The 22,285-nt window shown below is 37.1% G+C and overlaps 1 protein-coding gene across 1 annotated transcript in view; it reads right to left on the minus strand.

Moving 5' to 3' along the window:
• LOC118009303 (glypican-5-like) overlaps window positions 1–21,966 on the minus strand; it is a 219,005-nt gene extending 197,039 nt beyond the window's left edge. Inside the window, exon 1 of the mRNA XM_035003191.1 lies at window positions 21,925–21,966. The gene's annotated coding sequence lies outside the window, so the exon portion shown is untranslated. The remainder of the gene's footprint in view (window positions 1–21,924) is intronic.
• Between the last annotated feature and the right edge of the window lie 319 nt (window positions 21,967–22,285).

The following is a 22,285-nucleotide window of genomic DNA, read 5'->3' on the forward strand; positions in this document are numbered from 1 at the left end:
GGAACACACAATAACAACATTAACATCACCTCCTAAATGCTTTTTGTTGTTGTTGTTTATGTTCAAGCTTATAAACTTATATATAAAAGGATTTATTTCCACTGGGAAAGGATCCAAAAGGTGACCAAAATTTGGCTATTTACTAAGAAAATATTCAGAAACAGCACAAGAGCAGGATAGAATAAAACAGTGAAAGAAGATGTATATTAAGATCAACTTCTTGGGCACCTGGGTAGCTCCGTCAGTTAAGCGTCTGCCTTTGGCTCAGGTCATGATCTCAGGGTCCTGGGATCGAGTCCCACACTGGACTCTCTGCTCAGAAGGGAGTTGGCTTCTCCCTCTCCCTCTGTATGCTCCCTCTCTCTCGCTCTCGCTCTTGCTCTCTTACAAATAAATAAATAAAAGCTTAAAAAAAAAAAAAAAAACTTCCCTGGAGGGAAAAAGTAAAGTAACTCAACTCAGAATATTTTAAGTTATGGTGATACTCTTTGATTGAACATGCATTTGCTCTATGTCCTGTTGCTTTGGTTCTTGATTCTTTGTTTTTTATGTGTTAGGAATTAAGAACATTAACCAGAGGATCAATACATAATCCTTCCTATGGCTTTTTGTAGTGGTGTCCCCCCAAGTGTTCCTCTTTAAGATTTTATTTATTTATTTGAGAGAGAGAAAGCACATGCGCACACACAAGTGGGAGGAGGGGCAGAGGGAGAGGAAGAGAGGGAATCCCAAGCAGACTCCCTGAAGAGCACAGAGCATGAGGCAGGGCTCAATCTCAACCCAAGAGCTCATGACCTGAGCCAAAATCACCAGTGCAACGCTTAACCGACTGAGCCATCCAGGTGCCACCCCCCCACCATAGTGTTGTAATAGTGAAAAACACCTTGTCAATCAGTTTATACTGTCTTTAGTTCCTACTACAGTGTTATCAAAATCTTTCTTATTTACTAAGAAAATTAGCAACTATATCTGTGGGATCCTCTGAAAATTGTGGCCCCACTAATAAAACAACTCTTAGCAATCATTCTTTCCAATTGTCATTTTCTTTAGGACCTACAAAATATTAAGGTTATTAGAAATGACCATCCGAATTGGCTATGGACAAATTTTGCTTGTAAGTTGGAAACTAGGGCATTTTCTTTCTTATGCTATTTCCATTGTTTACATGAGCATAATCACATGTACCAGACTCTCAAAAGTAGATGTGGAGAGAAACTGAGAAAATTGATAGATTACAGCTCAACTATTAAGGAAGATTTACTCATATAATGACATGCAAAAATCTATATCTCCTATCTTTACAGAAGTAGAAGAGAGTGAAAAATTGCAAAATTGCATGTTACTATTCTAGTTTTTTCTTCAAATAGCTATTGATAAACCAAGTTAATAGTTTAGTTAATATCCTGTAAAGACAAGAAATTGATCTGAGTTCAAGGATGTGATGAATTTTGGTACTTTATTCTTTCAAGATCTTCTAAATGTACACATTGACCAAGGATTCTTGCCAAGAAGAAGACAGATTTATAAAGTATAAGATATGCAAACTATCTCCATCACAAATGACTTATTATATAAATTTTTCTTTTGAGCAATCTAATTCAGTTTTACTGAAAAATCACAATGGCATTTACAGTACTACATAAGCAAGACTTTCACATGCCTGCTCTCCCCACAGCCCAGCCTGGGCATCTCAACTTCCAACTTCCCCAACTGCATTTCATTTTAATATAAACAACATGATTTTTGGAATGAGAAAAAACTGCAATATTCTTTCATGCAGAGTGAAGATCCAGTTAACAAGCAATAATTAATCATAACAGCTTGCTTCAAACTACATTCTTGTCAAGAAATGCAGAGTCTATAAAATTGATAGCCTAGAGTGTTCTAGGGGAAAAAAAAAAAAAAACACTATTTCTCCACGGTATCCTTGCTCAACCAACACTGCTAAAAGATGAAGCATCTTCGCCTAAAAGGAGAGAAATGGCTGTCATAAACAGGTTCCTTACTACTCCTGAAGCATAAATAAAATTTTGAACTGCCTGTTTAAGCTCCTTTTCTTTGCTAGTAATATTCTGTTTTGAAGCTTTGTTGATGAATGTCAAACTCTAAATATCACCTGTGAAGGAGATAAAACTCAAGTTTACAGTGAGGTATATGACTGTGTCATGGCTAAGATTTGGTATGACAATTTTACAGCAGCCAGAAAAAATATATATTCTTGCTTAATATCAAACATATAGAAATAAAAAGAAATATACCAACCAAATTGCAATTAAATTGAAAAAAAAAAAGTGAACACTGCACTGTACCCCTTCTGGGAAGCATTCCTCAACCAGCCCTGTTTATGTTTCTTTTTCTAATAAAGCTAATCCTTCCACTGTCTGATCCATACTTCTATTGCTGTGTTGACCCCTCTCTACTGGGATTATTCATCATCTTCCTTGTTAGAATATGAGAGTCATGGAGGAGGGACCTATGTCTCAGTGCTCCCTGGACTTTCAGCACCTCGTGGATTCTCAGGGCCAGAAAAATATTAAATGTATGTTCATTCTATTGAATTCAAGTGAAATTATATCCATCATTCTCCCAACTCTTCATGATCAACTCTGATGAGATCTATCACCAAGGTACAAAACCAACCTGCACAAAACTTCTTCTACTCTGTTAAAAGCAGCAAAACTCAGATTCTTCTCCTCATTAAGGAGTGATGTTTTTTAACACAGCTCCAAATATTTTAAAAGTATTACCACATTCTAGAAAAAGCCACTTAAAATTTGAATTATTTTGACGGGCGCCTGGCCTGGGTGGCTCAGTCTTTGGGCGTCTGCCTTCAGCTCAGGTCGTGATCTCGGGGTTCTGGGATTGAGCCCTGCATCAGGCTCCCTGATGAGCAGGGAGCCTGCTTCTCCCTCTCCCACTCCCCCTGCTTGTGTTCCCTCTCTCGCTGTGTCTCTCTCTGTCAAATAAATAAATAAAATCTTAAAAAAAATTAAAAAAATAAAAAATTTAAATAAATAAATAAATAAAATAAGTAAATAAAAAATTTAAAAAATAAAATAAAATTTGAATTATTTTGAATATTTTCTTTCATATATTAAAGGTGATGGAAGAATAAAATCCAGAGCTGTAAAGAACAACTCCAAGCAAATTCTACACTTAATAGACAGAAATAGTTGAGATAATGGTGGGGAGGGAAATACAGAAAGTTTAAGCAGTATAGGGGCACCTGGGTGGTTCAGTCGGTTAAGAGTCTGCCTTTGGCTTGGGTCATGATCCCAGGCTCCTGGGATCGAGTCCCGCATCAGGCTCCCTGCTCAGTGGGGAGCCTGCTTCTCCCTCTGCCTGCTGCTCCCCATGCTTGTGCTCACTCTCTCTCTCTGGCATATAAATAAATAAAAATCTTTAAAAAAAAAAAAAAAAAGTATGGGGCACCTGGGTGGCTCAGTCGGTTAAGCGACTGCCTTCGGCTCAGGTCATGATCCTGGAGTCCCAGGATCGAGTCCCGCATCGGGCTCCCTGCTCGGCAGGGAGTCTGCTTCTCTCTCTAACCCTCCCCTCTCTCATGTACTCTCTCTCTCTCATTCTCGCTCTCTCAAATAAATAAATAAATCTTTAAAAAAAAAAAAAGTATGGATAATATGTAAAATGGGCAACTTTCCCACCAGATAATTTTTAAAGGGTAATTTTAATTCTTTATTATTTGACCTGTATATACTTTTGTGGTAATAATTTATATGTGCATATCTAATAATAAAATTTTACCTAGTATTTAGTGGATTAATTGTAGTTTACTAATAAAATTCAGATGACAAATGATCAGTGTTCAATAGATGCTGGTAGTGATGGTGGTGGTAGGAGTAGTCAAACTATTAATATATAGTATTATTAATCCTACAAACATTTAGTAAATTCAGTATTCCTATGGTTATCAGCACTTTCATCAATATTTTCAGATACCAGTTTGATTCAACAAGACAAAAATAATGATGTATATATAAATAGCCTTACTATAAAATAATACATGAATTGACAATGACAAGGAATAAAATTTTCAAAAATTAGGTCCCAAATAAGACTTTTCTCTCTACATAATTTGCCAAGTAACTGGAAATGCTCTTAGTAACATCAACCTAGAAAGATACATTGCACTGGCAAAATCTCACTGATAATTGAGAACTTACTCTGTATCAGTCACTCTTTTAGAACCCTGTAGATGTATTTTCTTATTTAGTCCTCATAATAACTCTCTTAGGTTAGTATAGCTGTTATCCTCCCTTTTACAAATGAGGAAACTAAGATGCAGAGACTTTAGGTAAATTGTTTAAAGTCGCAAGACAAGAGTTAGAGCTAAACCCATGATATGACCCCAGAGAGCATGGCCTTAAAGTCTAAAAGGCAAAATAAAAGATAAATCACCATCCCACCCATCTAAAGATGACCGTGACACTGAAAATCAACAATAAAAAGTCATGTTACTTGAACATTTACCATAGATTAGACACTGTGCCAAGAAAGTGATATACACATGTGTCTCAATCCCCTCAGGCTGCTGTAACAGAAGACCACAGACTAGGTGGCTGATAAACAGCAGAAATTTATTTCTCATAGTGCTAGAGTCTGAGAAGTCCAAGATCAAGGTATGGGTAGATTAGGCATTTGGTGAGGACTCACTTCCTGGTTCATAAGTGGCCATCTTCATGCTGCATCCTCACATGGCAGAGGGGTGAGAGAGCTCTCTGGGGGGGGGGGGTGCTCTTTTATTATTTATTTATTTATTTATTTATTTATTTATTTATTTTTAAGGTTCTATTTATTTGAGAGAGAGACACAGCAAGAGAGGGAACAAAAGCAGAGGGAGTGGGAAAGGGAGAAGCAGGCTTCCCACCGAGCAGGGAGCCCTATGCAGGGCTCGATCTCAGGACCCTGGGATCATGACCTGAGCCGATGGCAGACGCTTAACGACTGAGCCACCCAGGCGCCCTGGGAGGGCGTGGGGGGGCTCTTTTATAAGGACATGAATTCCATTCATCAGGGCTCCATCCTCAGTATCTAATCACTTCCCATAGGCCCACTTCTTAATACCATCACATTGGGGATTAGGTTTCAACATACGAATTTCCAATTTCAGGGGGAAACAAATATTCAGTCTACAGCAACATGGTTACAAATATGAGATATACCTCCTGTTCTTAAGAAAGTAATGATAATTGAAGGAACAGGGAATTCTGGGAGCAGGACCTGCTGGTGGAGAGAAGATGTTGTGAAATGAATAAGAACTAATTTTGAATAGATATAACAGAGATTATAGCAGACATTTAAAGCTATGAATATTAGATAGCTTTTTAAGCAGCAAAAAACTGCAAAGCACTGAAGAATTTTAAATTGGAAAATGATACATGAATATTGTAATTTAAAATCTTAATCTGTTCAGTTTCTTGGGATCAGGAGATGATAAAAACTAAAGTTGTTAGTCCAGTCAAGAGGTTGTTGCAGTAATAAAAGTGTCTAGAGAAAGAGGAAGAAAAGAGTAAATGAGAAAAAACGTTCATCTTTAACTGACATGTAGAAGATACACAAGAGATTTAAGTCACTGATGGCACTGAAATTGAGCCTAAGGCCCAGGTTAAAAAAAAATAGTGATACCATGCACAAAGATGGGGAAGTTACAATGAAAACTTGTTTTTGAGAAAAGAATGAGAAATTTACATTCAAACATAACATTTAATGTGTTAGCAGGATATCCAGGTAGGAATATATATATCAGGCATCTGAGAGACAGGGGTACATTAAGAATGAAATAGTAAAAGAAACAAAAACAGGAAGAAGAAAGGTAAGAGAGTCAGGAAGAAATGATCTCAAAGTCAGGATGAGGGGTCAAAACAAGGTACCAGACACAAAGGTGATGTCGGGACAGTTCTGAAGATAAAGATGAGAATATCAAGCTGCATATGGAATGAATAACTACTATTTATTTTTCCCTAAGAGGGCTCTTCATCAAACCGTGAGCAGCATGGGAAAATGAAATGCCTTGCATTACCATCTGATATCATCTCTCTTAACTTCTAGACATGTTCTGAAAAAGTATACCCCAGTAAGATGGCAACACAGTTAAATAAACCAGAGTGAACTCAATTAATGTTCCTCAGCTCTACACCAAAGGTCCATTAATCTGTTTCACAGTAAGGATTAAATGTATTAAATGCATGAAAAGACTATATTTAAAGCTGAAATTCTAATCAATACTCAGAGAAACATTATCTCCAAACGAAAAAACAGCAGGTGGTTCATGAGCATCAGGAAAAGAGGCAACTCAAAACAACAGTAAACATAAAGCTGGAATATTAAATGCAAAACGAGGTCCTGCCCCAAGGGGATGAGTGCTGTATAATTTTCTTGTGCACAACACCCAAACATAGTCCAAATGTAAACTCTCACACTACACTCCATAACCAGCGCCTTTCATTAAAAGGTAATCTATAAGTATCACCATACTCCCGTTCTTGTTTTGTTTTGTTTTTAACATAAGATCATAGTTATCAGTGCCTCATGGGAGTGATCAAAATTGATTTGCAGACTTCTACAGTATGTTGACGATCACTTACAATAAAATCAGAATGAGAAAGGGAAATTGTCTAAGAGGACCATTGAGCCAGGTAATAGATTCAGTCTAATATATCCACACAGCAGGAACCAAATTAAAATGTAGATGGAATTCTAATATAGTCCAACTGGAAAGACTCGCTCTAGTTTCTCACAGAAGCTTGTTTTGTTGTTTGCAAACAGCTAATCTTGAAGACGCAAAATTGGTTATATTAATTATTTTAGACACTTTTACATGTATAAACATGTAAGTTAAAATAGCATCAAGATCATAGTGTTTGGGATAGCAAACGGCAAAACACACATAAGTTAGAACCATTCTCTTACCTAATTCAAGATCAGGTCATAAAATAATATTTGCATAATTCAGAATAACACAGATGATTTCAGTGGATCATAAATCATGTACTTAAATCCAATATGCCATCTAATGGCATCTAATTTTTTCCTGGGAACAATACAGCATGTAATCTATTACCTTCCATCTTCCTTCTCCTGCCCAATTCTTTTTCCCCATTTCCTTTCCCAGCTGAGCTGCAATATTGCTCTCAGGCTCAGCCCCATCTGTATGGAATGGAAGATTTCCGTAGTAATGAGCACTTTTTTATAACTTCTAAGGGACTGACTGTTTGACAGAAATGGAGGGATCTCATAGATAGGCCTTGCAGAGAGCTGTCTGAAAGAAATTATTGAGCTGCTTCAGTAAAAAAGAAAATAAAAAAGAGAAAAGGAATGAAGGAATGAAAGAAAAAAGAATGGAATGAAAGAAAGAAGGAAAGAAAGAAAGAAAGAAAAGCGTGATTAAGGGTCACTAAAAGACAACATTTACAATGCCATGATCAACCTAGTCTATTTTCAGTCATTCTTATCACTGCAACTTAATCAGAAAACAAGTGAAAAGATGAACATAAAGGTACACTTCCAAATCAAGGGGTTGTATTCATTTTTTTTGAAAGATGAATTGATTTTTTTATAATTAAGGTACAAAACCCTGAGTGCAGTAAATTAGAAGAGGGTGACATTATTATTTAAACTTCTGAACAGTAAAGAATACCCATATGACAACCTTTGAAATCTGAATGAAATTTTCAGGTAGAGAATTTGCCACTTGAAGCAAATCTGTAAAACTGATCATGATTCTAGCCATGGAAAACACTTCACTGTTGAAAGGTAGAGATTTTATTGGCTACATTTTCTAATTAAAATATAGTAATAAAATTAGAAATAAATAATAAGAATCTGACCGAGCATTTCTTAGAAATTCTGAAACACATTTGTGTTGGTTTCCTGGTGCTGCTGTAACAAACTACCACAAAATGCGTGGAAGTCTCACAGTCTGAAGACCAGAAGTCTGAGATCAAGATGTCAGCAGGTTTGGTTCCTTCTTTGGATTGAGAGGTAGAATTTTCCATGCATCTCCTCTAGCTTGTGGTAGGCTTGGGCATTCCCTGGTCTTTAAATGCTCTTCTCCTCTGTATGTGTCTATCTCTTTGTCCAAATCTGCCTTTTTTTAAGGAAATCAGTCATGTAGGATTAGGGCCCACACTAATGACCTCACTTGAACTTGATTACCTCCATAAAGACTCTTCAAATAAAGTCATATTTGAGCTTAGGAGTCCGACATATGTTTTTGAGAGAGCACAATTCACATTCTTGTGAACATCAACATTCTTTAGAGTTGGTTAAATTTTCATACAAAATATGGTCTGCCTTCCCTGTGGGCACACTGGCAAGCATGATGTCTTGATATCACCTTGGCAGATGAGATGTGAGTGGAAGCAACGTGCACCCTTCCCAAGCGGACGCGTTTGGAGCTAAGACCATGTCTCCCTCGGCCACTAGTGCTTCATCATCTCAGAGAGGGCTACTCCTTCAGCCTGGGCCAGAAAAAGCCATCACCAACACATAAAGGACGTGTAGCCTCTGTGGATATGGGCCACGGATATCTGGGGGTCACTGAAACCACAATTAACCTAGCCAATCCTAAGCAAAAACTGCCCAGATAACCCCAAAAAAGAGAATAAAAAATAAAATTTCAGACTCTCTAAAAAAAGTGAAAAGAAGACTTCATAGTAAAATCTATGCAATAAAGCAAAGCTATTATCAAGGGAAAATTTATTCCCTAAAATAATTTTATTACCAAAAGAGAAAACTTAAAAATTTTTTTTAAGAAACCAGAAACATACGAAATTTTTAAAAAGTCACGAGAGAGAATTTAAAAAGATTAGACCTTATTAAAAACAAAAAGATAAAGGGTAACTATATCTAAAAGAATGTTCTTGGAAAAAAAATAGCATAAACATGGACAAAACCCTGATTATGACAGAGATGATGAGACAAAGAGGAAACTAAAGAAAAGAGAAAGTGGGAGAGAAATGAGAGCATAAGAGGAAGGAAAGGATAAGAAAAGAAAGTAGGAAAAGAGAAGCAAAACTAGGAATGAGAGAAGACACAACAGATTGATGGAGAATTAAAACAACTGGAAGGGATGACACATCCTCAGGTTGACTTCCCACCACTTCCTACCTACCACATTTGGCTGTGACCTTAGGCGAGACTCGTGGGCCCTTTAGCTCAGACTCTTGTTTCCTCTCTCAGGACAGGAATCCCTGACCCTTATTCTTGATGTGAAGCCGCTGTTTTCAGGACTGTTTTCCCAGCCTCCTTCCCCAGCAATCCAATCAGATGTCTTTTCTACATGAGATCTTACCCTACCTCCATCATAGCACACTGAAAGGTCATCATTTGTCTATTTTCCACAATAGATTTTAAGCTGTTGGAAAGCAGTCATAATTTTCAATCCTATCTATTCTATGGGTCTATCCTTCCTGCCAATACTATACTCTCAATTACTGTAACTATGTAGTAAGCTTCATCATCAATTCACGAACATGGTAAATCTCTCCCTTTATTTAGGTTGTTTGATTTCTTTCAACAGCATTTTCAGCATACAGACCCTATACATTTTGGGGTAGATTCAAACCTAGATAATTAAATTTTCTTTCACTTTTTTCCTAGCTATTCTTCACATCCCCCACATCTCTTAATATTTATGCAGCTGGATGGTAAGTTATACAATTATATACCCTTAAACAATCGTTCTAATGCACTCAATGTAAACTCTGATTTGCATGTGTTCTAGTAAAACATATACAATTGTTTGGTACATGTATTTTTAAGTTACATACATGAAATTGTGCTATATACCTCATTCTCGTTTCCTTTCTTCATTCTACCTTATGTTTTTAAAGTCTATCCGTGTCACCATGTATCTATCCAGTTGATTATTCTTACTAATGCATAATGCATTTTCCTAACCTTTCTCTCAATCACCCAGGTTGTCTCAATTCCCAGCTATTACAACAAACACTTTAATTAGCATGCTTCTACGTGTCCCTAAACAGTCTCTAAAAAATTTTCCAATATATACAAACCATTAGAAGAACCAGAAAGAAGAGAGAGAGAAAGAACATATATCTTAAATAACTATTGTCAAGTTGCTTTCCAGAATAGCTGTACCAGTGTAGATTAGCAATTGTTAAATACATCCTTAATTTGCATTCAAAATATATGATCTCATTAAAATAACAAATATACTAAATATATTGAGTAAGAGTTGCCAAATACATAGATAATTTAATTTAAACCTACTTTGAAGATTTGCAATAAAAACAAATTAAGCAGCTGGCCTAGATCATCCTAAAGTGTTGCCCTGGGACTACAGCTAGAAAGTAAGCATGTTAAACCCAGATTTTTAAAATTAGAACATAAACATATCATGTATTGTTCCTTCTTGAACCAGTGGACACCTCTGCCCCACTCCTCTGACCCTTTTCCCAAACCGTACTTTCCAGAGGCTGTAAGTGCCCATCTTTCTCCAGACTGTCTTTCCTCATATAGAGAACAAACTCTCTAAGATAGATGCCTTGTAGGTAGGTAGGTAGGTAGGTAGGTAGGTAGATAGATAGATAGATAGATAGATAGATAGATAGATAGATAGATAAATAAATAAATAAATAAATAAATAAATAAAATTTCACATTTTCAGGAGAGAAAATGCAAGTACCAGACAGTTACATAATTTTATGGAACAGTGATTAGCAACATTTAAACCAAAATAAAATTTATCTTAATGAACAGAGGCCTTTAAAGTAGTTCAATTAGATCTTAGATTAAGCTTTTATCATATTCTACTAACCACAAAACCTTTCACATCACTCTTCAGGCTATGCATTTATTTAATAATTTTCCCATGCTGTCATGAAAGGACCAATTTGAAGTTAGTGGTTCTATGTAATAACTCACAAATACATGATCTAAAGGCTTGACTGTGTTAACATATGCCAATCCACCTGGCTGGCTCAGTCGACAGAGCAGCAGAGCATGCTATTCTTGATCTTGGGGTTGTAAATTCAAGCCTCACACTGGGTATAGAAGATTACTTAAAAAAAAAATAAAATCTTAAAAAAAAAATAAAGGATATGCCAACATAAACTACAAACATCCCTGAAGGTGACCAAAGTGACCAGAATGAATCAGTGATATCAAAAATTGAAAGCCTTTCGTATGTGAAGACAGTCTCATTTGGAGGACACTATAAAGATTAAGGATTTCGTGGGGTGCCTGGGTGGCTCAGTTGTTGAGCGTCTGCCTTCGGCTCAGGTCATGATCCCAGGGTTCTGGGATCGAGCCCTGCATCGGGCTCCCTGCTCAGTGGGGAGCCTCCTTCTCCCTCTCCCACTCCCCCTGCTTGTGTTCCCTCTCTTGCTGTGTCTCTATCAAATAAATAAAATCTAAAAAAAAAAAAAAAAAGATTAAGGCTTTCGTTAAGCCATTGAATAATTTGCCATGGATTCTGTCCCTTTGCACCACTCTTTTAGTAAAAGCTTAGATTTCTGTGCTCATACCAGTTTCTACTACAGTGAGAGTCAAAACATTACAATTTAATACCATTTAATGAAATTGGAAAATTCATTTGACTACCAGCTGAGCAGCAGGAAAGCCTGCTTTAAGATGTACTATTATTATTCACCAAATAATTGTTCTCACTGCTTGCCTTTACCAATAGAGAGAGCATGTTTGGCCATAACCACCAGCCCTTTCAACATGACCCTTGGCAACCCCATCAGGTGTAGGAATCTGAAGAGTGATCTAGGAGTTTGGATCACTAGGCCCTTCTGCTGCCTGGTCCAGTACAGCACTTCCCATAATGTGACAACTAACTTTACGCCACCCCCCATCACACTCATCCAGAAACACCATTAGATAATTTTTACCCTGAAATGTTTTGCTGCTCATCAAATATTGGGAAATATACCATGAATAAAGGAAGAAGGAATAGCTAACATACACTGAGTGTTTATTATGTACCAGCCGCCATGATAGCTACTTTACAGGGATTGCCTCAATCAATCCCCAATAACTGCAGCCTAGAAGCCAAGAAATTGAGGTCCCACCAGCAAATCTTAAGATAGGATTCAAACCTAGCCGGTCCGAATTTAAAACCCTCGTTTTGAAACCCAAGCATATTGCCTGCCCAATCACAACAAATGTTTTCCCACAACCAATGTTTGTTTCATTATGTAGGATCTTCAATTGATTCCTACTTAAAGAAAAAAAAAATGAGTATGTTTCCTAAAGTAACACTCAAGTCAACTTTATACCCTGAGGGGATAGAGGCAAACAAATAGTACAAGATAACAATATCCTTTAAGGTGCAAAAGTTCAATTATCTTTGTTTATACAAAAGTTAGCCCACAGGCAGAACTACCCTGGAATAAAAGGAACACAGCATAGCTATCCAACAATTACCCTTTATTTACTATTATGACTCTCTGGATCTTGAGATGCCATTTCAAGCCCTTTGCCTTCTGCATAAAAGCTATAGCATATATATTCCATTTATTGCTAGATATATTTTATGCTAAAAGCATGGAGATATGCATGGATAATTTCCCATCATGAACAGCTACATTGAGAAATGGCTATAAAATTTAAGTCCTCTATTGGTGTGAGGAAAGGAAGGTATCTTATTTTCTATTATATTTTACCACTTTACCAATTAAATATTATGGATGATGGTTTAATATTTTCATCTTAATCTTCTCTTCACCCAAGGCTATAAAAAAAACCCTCACTATTAAAAAAGCTTTTATATTTCTAATAAACTATGTTTCATAATTTACAATGAATTATCACACTATTTAAAAATTTTAAATTTGGAAATAATTCCAATTACATGAACTGCAAGCATTTCTAATTAAATAAGAAATGATATAAGAAGATATTATTGAAATGATTGATAACTATTGATAGTGTTTGGTAAACAGAACTTAGTTCATTTTTGAACCATATAAAAATGGTAAATGGCAATGATGCTATTCAAGGTATGAGAATTCCCACCAAGACTTCAAAATTGAGTCCTAAGAGCCTTAAATTCATCACAGAACTTTATTTGCTAATGGGTATTGACTAATAAAGAACTTTAGTTTCAATTTTATGTAACTGGTATCTTTTATAATTAAAATAAGCTTAAGATAAATTTCTCATATACGAACTCGTGATTTTGACCATAATTACTATTATGCAACTTTATTAAGCATTGTCTTATTACATGCTTTCTCCTGTCAATGCTCAAAGCTCATTTACTAAATTCAAGCAACTCATTTTTACTTATTTGTGTGTTATTTCTTTATAATGCCCTTCACTTTTAAATTATGCTAAATATTGATAATATGTTCTGTTACGTACAATCGTGAGTTATCCTATCAAAATTAATGTTATTTTCATACTTACACATAGGGTATTACAGAAACACCATCCCTGCCACTTCACAGAGCCAGATCACAGGAAGCAGCTGGAAATGCCCTGGCTCTTCCAGACCATTGCTATTTTAACCCTGTGTCACAGACCAGCCTCCTCCAATATGCTTATGGCACAAACTGCGGTGATGGTTTCACAGATGTAGACTTACCTCCAAACTCATCAAGCTGTATACATTAAACAGGTACAGCTTTCTGTGTCCATCATACCTCCATCAAGTGATTTTTTTTTTAAGATTTTATTTATTTATTTGAGAGAGAGAGAATGAGAGACAGAGAGCAGGAGAGGGAGGAGGGTCAGAGGGAGAAGCAGACTCCCTGCCGAGCAGGGAGCCCGATGCGGGACTCGATCCCGGGACTCCAGGATCATGACCCGAGCCGAAGGCAGTCGCTTAACCGACTGAGCCACCCAGGCGCCCCTCCATCAAGTGATTTTAAAAACAAAACAGAAAGATTAGCCTCCCTCAGATAATCAATGAATGTCCTGTCATGTCCACCAAAGTCCCTCTTCCACTGAGAATTTTAGAAACAGATGACAGTTTCTCTCACTCCAACTCTCCCAGCAGACTCAGAGATTCCAAAGTCCCAGTGGAAAGCATCCTACTGCCTCAGCATCTTTAACTCGCCTCCGTGACACACCAGGCGCACACCCCACCGACACACCCTTGGTGCAGTTTACTACAGTCGACCCCATCCTGGCCTCAGTTCCTTTCCCACCATGCCCAGGGCCCCGAGATGAGCACACTCTACCCAGAATCTGACGATTTCTCACCACCTGCACGGCCAGCACTGGGTCTAAGTCACCACAATGCCTCTTCTGGATTATTTTAACAACCTCTTCACTGGCTTCCTAGGTGCACCCTCGCCCCTCTACAAGGTGGGTGTATGTGCCCCTGGGCAAGTAGAGAGAATAACTTTTCAAATCAAGCCACACCGATGGCAAAGACTTCCATTTCAGAATAAAAGCCCTACATGATCAGCACCTATGGCCTCTATGACTGACTTTCCAACCACTCCCCGAGGCCCCCAAAGCCATAATGGCCTTGTTGCTATTCCTCTGACATTTGAGCCCCATTCCTACCTTCAGGTTACTCCCTCTTGCTAGAAAGCTTTTATCCCAGACATCCACATATCCAACCCCTGCACTTTCGTCAAACCTTTGCTCCGACAACAACGTTCCTGACGATCCAGTTTAAGACTGCAATCTTCCATACTGTTCCTCCCCAGCCCTCTGCTCTATGCTACATTTTCCCAAAGCATAATTCATCCTAACGTATTTATACCTGTATTATATTTATTTTCTACTTGCCCTGGCTGAAATGCACACTGTGGGAATAGGGATTTTTGTTTCATTCCCTGAAGTACACCAAGCAATTAAAACAACGCTGGCAAGTGGAGGTGGCCCCATGAGTGTCTGCAGGATGGATGAATGAATCTCCTATGACCTGTGCTCAACCACGGATCCCCACCACTCATGCCCTTTCAGGAGGCAAAATCTAGACAGGGCTAGAAACGAAAACAGCGGTACCGTCATGCAAACTGGCTTCACTATTAATTAGTTGTCTCCACTGTCAGCCCTCTAAGGGGACTTCAGCTCATTTCCTTTCGCATTCCCTCCTTCAGAGCTGCTCCACCACCCGCACACTCCCCACTCTAGCTTGCGTCATCCCCACAGCTGCAGCAGAGCTCACTGACCCTGAGCACTTTGCCACTGAGGGTGATCATCCCTCCAAAATTGGGGCTCTAACAATAAAGCAGAGGGAGAACAATTACATCTCAATATAGTTGAGAAAAGGATTTTTTAGGGGCACCTGGGTAGCTCAGTTGGTTAAGCGTCTGCCTTCAGTTCCGGTCATGATCTTGGGGTCCTGGGATCAAGCCCCATGTTGGGCTCTGCACTCAGCAGGGAGTCAGCTCCTCCCTCTCCCTCTGCCCCTACCCCCCACCCCCGCTCATTCTCTCTCTGTCTCTCTCAAATAAATAAAATCTTTTTTTTTGTACCTAAAAACAAAACCTCTTAAATACATGCAAGACACTAACAACAGGGTATATAACCTCTCAGTGTGTATACAGTTCCATGGGACATAATCATAAGGGCAAATAACACAAAAAATAAAGATGTGTTTGCAAAAAGACATTCAAATGCCCTAATCAGGGAACCACTCATTTTGAAAACAAGATACTGTTTCATACCTATCAGCTCAGCAAATCTTCCAAAATTCTGACAATACTAATTATTGGGAAGGAAGTAGAACAACAAAGCACAGCAACCGCCTGCGGGAGCTTAAACGGGTTCATCTCCTTAGAAGAGCAATTCCGCAATATGCCGTGAAGCTGGCAATGCGCATGTTCAGTAAGCCCCAGTCCTGTGCCTGCTATGAACCCCAGGGGAACACGTGCCCACAGAGACTTGAAGTATGATCACTAAAGCTTCGAAGTACAAAAATATTGTGGAAATTATTGAGATGGCCACCAAAAGGAGAATGCACAAATGTCCTAGGAATGTACCTATAAAGAGAAATTTTATAAATCACTTTACATGGACGAATAAGAGGTAGGGAGAGGGACAGACAAATTTCAAAAACATCGCTAGCTGTAACTTCCTACGTGTCCTGTCCTTTACTCAACACAGAGGTAGCTTTTAAGAATCATCCCTTGAGGGCGCCTGGGTGGCTCAGATGGTTAAGCCTCTGCCTTTGGCTCAGGTCACGATCCCAGGGTCCTGGGATCGAGTCCCGCATTGGGCTCCCTGCTCCTTGGGAGCCTGCTTCTCCCTCTGCCCCTCTCTCTCTCTCTCTCTCTCTCTCTCTGTCTGTCATGAATAAATAAAATCTTTAAAAAAAATTTTTTTTAAATCATCCCTTGCGATCCCTTATGCAAAAGTAAGATTGAACTAATACGAAGATAACAAAATGATAAAGAATCTGATGAAATGTTAATTTATCTTCAAGAAAATAAATGTGCGGATCTCACATTGAAAAGATTTAACTGACAATGTGTTTAATATAAAATCAAGAAAGAATTGTTTCACCTACTATGAGCAGGTTACTGTGCTTTCTAGGTGAGATCACCATGGCAATGGTGATATTATCATAACCTATTGTCAGTCAGAATTAAAAGAACTGAAAGTTTACTTCTTAAAGTGTAAAAATTAAATTTTGCAGAGTAAACCTGATCTTAAGTCTATACTTCATATTATTTCCACTATCGATAATGCTGCATGCCAAGCACGCTTTATTTCCAGCTGAAGAGTAATTTAAGCTCTTGCAACTTTTATCTAGAATACAGGAAAATTACCCATTTTCAGAATTAAGAGCAGCCTGCTGACACAGATTCAAAAGAAACAATATTTTTTTTAACATTTCAGAGATAAAAGACAGTTGGATAAAGACCAATTGCATCATAGCGGCTGTCTGAGATAACACGCTAAACCACACGCCGCCTAAAACTGAAGGGGGAAAATTGTGCAATCACGTTCCTGATGCCTTGACAGAGACACCATCATGTGCACCTTGCTAGTTCATAAAAGCAATAACCAGATGTTGGCATATGAGAAGTCTGAAAGAATCCATAAAAATAAACAGATTGAAGGTCTAGACACTTACGACCCAAACACCCGACAGCGCGGGCACCTAGTAGGTACTCCACAGCGAGAATAAATCATTGAGAGAGGAATACATGAGAGAAAGGAATGAGAAAGGGAGGGACTCTGTCATTTTTACTTCAGAACCATCTTCCTGCTGAGTACTGTTCATTCCTTCGTTTATTCATGCAGTTCAGTTCATTATATTTACTAGGCGTTAGAGATGGAGAAAACCAAGCCTCCTCCACACTGCCAGCCTACGGCTACTCGTTCTCTTACACTTGAACTCTTGATCAGGTAATTCTCAGTGTCAAAAACAGTATTATTCCTTTATCCTTCCACAGAAGGCTCTTCCAAGGAATAATTTTAAATATTATCCAGTTTTGTCAAAGCATAGCTGAAGTGAATAAAATAAGATTCATGGACTTCATGCTTAATAACATTTATATAAATCTCTCCACTCTCCTATACTTTAATATATATTCCACTATTCACTATATCTTTGTGCCTTTGACTATAGATGTAGGTGCCTTCGACTTCACATTAGGTTTACAGTAGCTACACACTAGCTACACACTTCCCAGTAGCTAACATCTGTTAGTGTGAGGAGGAAAATCCATTAATTACATTCTCATTCTGAATTCACCTACTTTTTAAAATAAGATATTTAATTTTGAACATATTCCTATATTTCATTAAAAATAGGAATGTATTTTTTATTAAATTCCTAAATCTCACATCTCAACCCACGAGAACAAGCTTGCCAATCTTTCAAGTACTTACAATGGAGAAATGAAAATTTAATCAGCCAAGAGAATGAAATCATAAATAAAAATGTTAAATCTTTCCTGTTCCACCATTTAGCACTCAGTCTTTTGTAATAATGTACACTTTTTAAATGCCATATATAAAACTGGAAATCTCCAGAAGAAAGACTTAGTATCTACCATATATTTTAGAAATACATAAGCTACTGTAAGATAAGAGAAATAGGCAAAAGTGCATCTCAAAGGAAAGATGTAGCTTTTTAACCTTACCTTCCCAACGTTTCAACAAAACACAAGTTTCCATTAGTGTTCTGCCAAATACTCCTTCTTTTTTCTATTTTTTCCTTCCTTTTAATTTTTGAAAGTGATGCTGAAAATTTTGTTTAGTAGTTTTCAATTAAAAAAAAAAAAAACTGCAGCATCTTATTTGAATGGAAATTAAAAAACTGAAAAATTTGAAAACTGCATGAGTTGCTTTTTTACAGTAGATGACATATTTTCTGTCAACTTCCTCTATTTCTTCATGAATCACACCATACTTTAGTGTATAAATAAATAAAACATTATGAAGAATATTTCCAAAATATTTTTAAAGCCAGCAACCCCACACTCAGAGTAAAAGAGCTGAAGGGAAGCAAACTCTTTTGCATTATTTCAGGCTATTCTGCTTTATTCATGAGCATTATAAAGCCCCGAAAATAAAGAACAGTTATTGTCTGCACTGTGACAAAGCCAACATTCCTCTTTGCAAACAGCACCACGTATTTATGAACAGCAACAGACACAGAGATATCAGTTTGTTCCTTTTAGCTTATAAAATGCTCCATCCTGTATGAATGACTACACTTAGGATATAGTGAAGCCCCAGGTCATAATTACGGACACTTCCAAAAACAGATTTTTGCTTTGTTGTTTGTTGATTTCCTTAAAAATCTGATTGAGACAAACACAAATAAATTCCATAAAAGAAAAATGGAAGAGTTGTCCCAATAGGCTGATTCCAACTCTACTGGTATGTACCTTCCAGGGCTAACTTCCAGAGCTGAATGTGGACTGTATACGACATAACCCTCTGTCTTCTAGCACCAGTTGCCAGCACCGTTTCCTCCCTCCCTTTAACAATTTCTTCATCTCACAGTAATGTGCCTGCCCACTAAATCCACAGACCCAAGTGATCGTTCCCACCAGCCGCATCCAAGGGATTGCTTCAAAAACAGGCTTCCACAGGATTCTATAAAAGCCATGAGAGAAGGAACCATACTACATCTAGACTGCCAACCAGTCCAAAGTCTTCTATAACCCAGAATACCAGTTAAAAAAAAAAAAAAAACAGGTTAATACTGTTGGAGCAGAGGACATAAATGAACTATTTAAAAGTCAAAATATCAAAACGTAGCAAAATCTACTTACAACATTTGAGAAGTGAATTGATGTCCCCATTAAATTTCTCTCAAGCAGACAGTTTCCCAATAAAATGTGTTGGCTTCTTTCTTCTTAGAAAAATAAAGACTGAATTGTTTTCAGATATTCTGATGGCACAAAAACTAGATGGTAGGCATTTTCCTTATTGATAAAGGTGCCTGCTCAATTATGGTACAGTAAATGTGATTTCTCAAATTGCTTTCAGCATATACATTTAAGCTTCTTTTTATGGACATAAGCCTAAAGCTACTTACTCTATTTATTAAATTAAAAGCAGGTAAGTAAGAGAATGTGTTCCAGTAAAGTTAGCCTTTAGGCAAATTTCTTCTAAATTTATCTTGCCTTCTCTGGATTCTTAAATAAAACTTGACATTTCACAAAGGCAGAAAACAACAATTTATAACAAGTCATATTTAAGAAAGTTCCTACCATTTTCATTTTTTATGATTAGTATTTAAGTAAACAGCAAAACTCAACCTATTGAATACAACACAATGTATTAAAGAGAAAAAATTTTAATGTATATAAAATTACCTGACACTCTGGTAGATAGAGACAATGCCATGTATTTCTATTACTTAGTTGTCACCAAACTTTTAACAATATCACCAAAATTTTTCAGCAGCCCGAACCCATCTTAAAAATCTAAATAATTCAGGTTTTGTATTTTTCCCAATCATTTGAATTTAATGTATTCTCTCTCTCTCTCTCTCTCTCTCTATATATATATATATATGTATGTATACATATATTACATATATTTTTTTTTCCTAAGTAGGCTCCACAGCCACCATGGGGCTTGAATTCACGACCCTGAGATCAAGAGTTGCATGCTCTACCAACTGAGCCAGGCAGGCATTCCATAACGTACTCTCTCTATCTTGATCAATTTATCCAGCAAAGTGTGAAAGGTTACCGTATCTTTTGAAGGCAGAAGAAAATGTTCCACGAACATTCACTGAATGCCCAAAAATTAGCAACTGATGGCACTTTCTTTCACTTCTATAGTTAACACTGCTACCCAAAAAAGTTGGCTTCTTTGGTCATGATCTTCTTTGGCCAAATATTCTTACTTGAAGGGATTTAGTTTTGACATTAAAAGTTGAGAAATCATAATGAAGCTTTCCTACTCAAAAATCTTTAATGACTCTCAAACTCAAGATGATGCTTTAAGTCTCCTTCCATGTGAGTCCAGCTCACCTTTTCAAGCATATGAGTCTCCACCACACTCCCCATCCCTGTTCTGGTCAAACTGGTTTATTCACTGTCCCTTTATCACTACAATGTATTATCCATATTGTGCATGTTGTCATTTTCATGAGGCAAAATCATTATATCACTCTGTGTGTGTAGTTAAAGTCTTCTGGTTCTGATTCAGCCAGTTGAAATCACAAATTTTTGCTTAAAAAGCATATCAATATGTTTTCCTCCAACAATTTCACATGAATATATCCCATAACAGAAATAAGGTTGTTTCTAAGACATCCAAAAAAAAAATCACTAAAATAATAACATCTTAAAATCTGGTAAGTCAGGGCGCCTGGGTGGCTCAGTTGGTCAAGCGACTGCCTTCGGCTCAGGTCATGATCCTGGAGTCCTGGGATCGAGTCCCGCATCGGGCTCCCTGCTCGGCAGGGAGTCTGCTTCTCCCTCTGACCCTCCCCCCTCTCATGCTCTCTCTATCTCATTCTCTCTCTCAAATAAATAGATAAAATCTTAAAAAAAAAAAATTTGGTAAGTCAGTTTCCACAAAAAAAATCATCAATTCATCATGAACTACATTTCATCTCAACTTAAATTTTATTCCAATTTATTGTACTTATTTTATTTAATGAGCATAGTTTTAAAAATTAATCAGCTTTGTGCTTTAGTTATGCATGTAAACAAAGCACAAATTATTTAAATAGATGGACATTAATATACTTAAGAAAAAGGAATACTAACAAGTTATATTTTGCTTTGAACAAAAGCAATAAATTTGTGAAAAGTAGTGTAATTTAGATGTTTTCATTCTAATCATATACAGAAAAGCTAATGCTTTATAAAAGGAAAAATAAATTAAGCTATTTTATTGTAGTAATAAGGAATTTTATAGAGATGATGACTAAAATAAGAAAAAGATAATCTATTTTCCAATGTGCCTTGTAATTTTATAACCCATTTATTTTATTTCTGAACATACTGTTTGAATTAAGGTTGAGTTCTGGTCTTAGCTGATCCTTAAATATCTAATTAATATATCCTATTTTACTGTTTATCAGACTTGTCTGCACTTTGATATATTACACTGGTGTTCTTATGAAAACCACATGAGGTAGCAGGGGGAAAAATTCGACAAATATTTCTTCAAATCATATTTTTAAAAACAAATCTATAACTATCCAGTTAAAAGCAATGAGATTTTATTTTATGGAATACTTCACTAAAATCTAATAATTATGTCTATCCATGTTGAAGTAAAACTGTAGGTCAGAATACTGGGGGCCCTGGAAGGACCCTAGAAGGGCATATATTTCCAAGTACCATTTCACTAACGTAACAGTTTCCCCAGTCCAACTCAGTATTTATGCCCAAGGATGACCTCGGAAACAAGTTCTGAGGGTTAGAAGAAGCTAAAACTTCACTTTATACCAGAATAATGGTATGCAAAGACAAGTAAACCCAGCCAATTTTCCCAGGAAAACTGCCTAACAAGGCTTCTCCCTACTTTCAGAAATCAAGATACATTTACCTTGAAAAGCCGCGGCATTTCGCGATATTAGAAACTTCAGTGTCGAGCTGGATGTTTGAAGCCCTTGCTGCATATCTTGGCGAGCCGCAATCTGGTATCTCTCCTCCATCTTCCTGGTGCAACATGTAGGTTTTCTGGATATGCAAACCTGAAGATCGGGTCCTGGAACAGATACAGTATTTTTTAGAATAATTACCTATTCATTTAACAAACATTACATATTACATGTCAGGCATTAATAATCAGTACTGCATATAAGGGGCTCACGTTCTATGTGAGAAACTGATTTACCAGAGCAATTGCTATTTAAAAAAAAATATATATATAAATATATATATGTATTGTCCATTAACACAACCAT

This window comes from Mirounga leonina, unplaced genomic scaffold, assembly GCF_011800145.1.
Source record: "Mirounga leonina isolate KUSES-001 unplaced genomic scaffold, KU_Mleo_1.0 Mir_127, whole genome shotgun sequence".
In the NCBI taxonomy this organism is placed as follows: Eukaryota; Metazoa; Chordata; class Mammalia; order Carnivora; family Phocidae; genus Mirounga; species Mirounga leonina.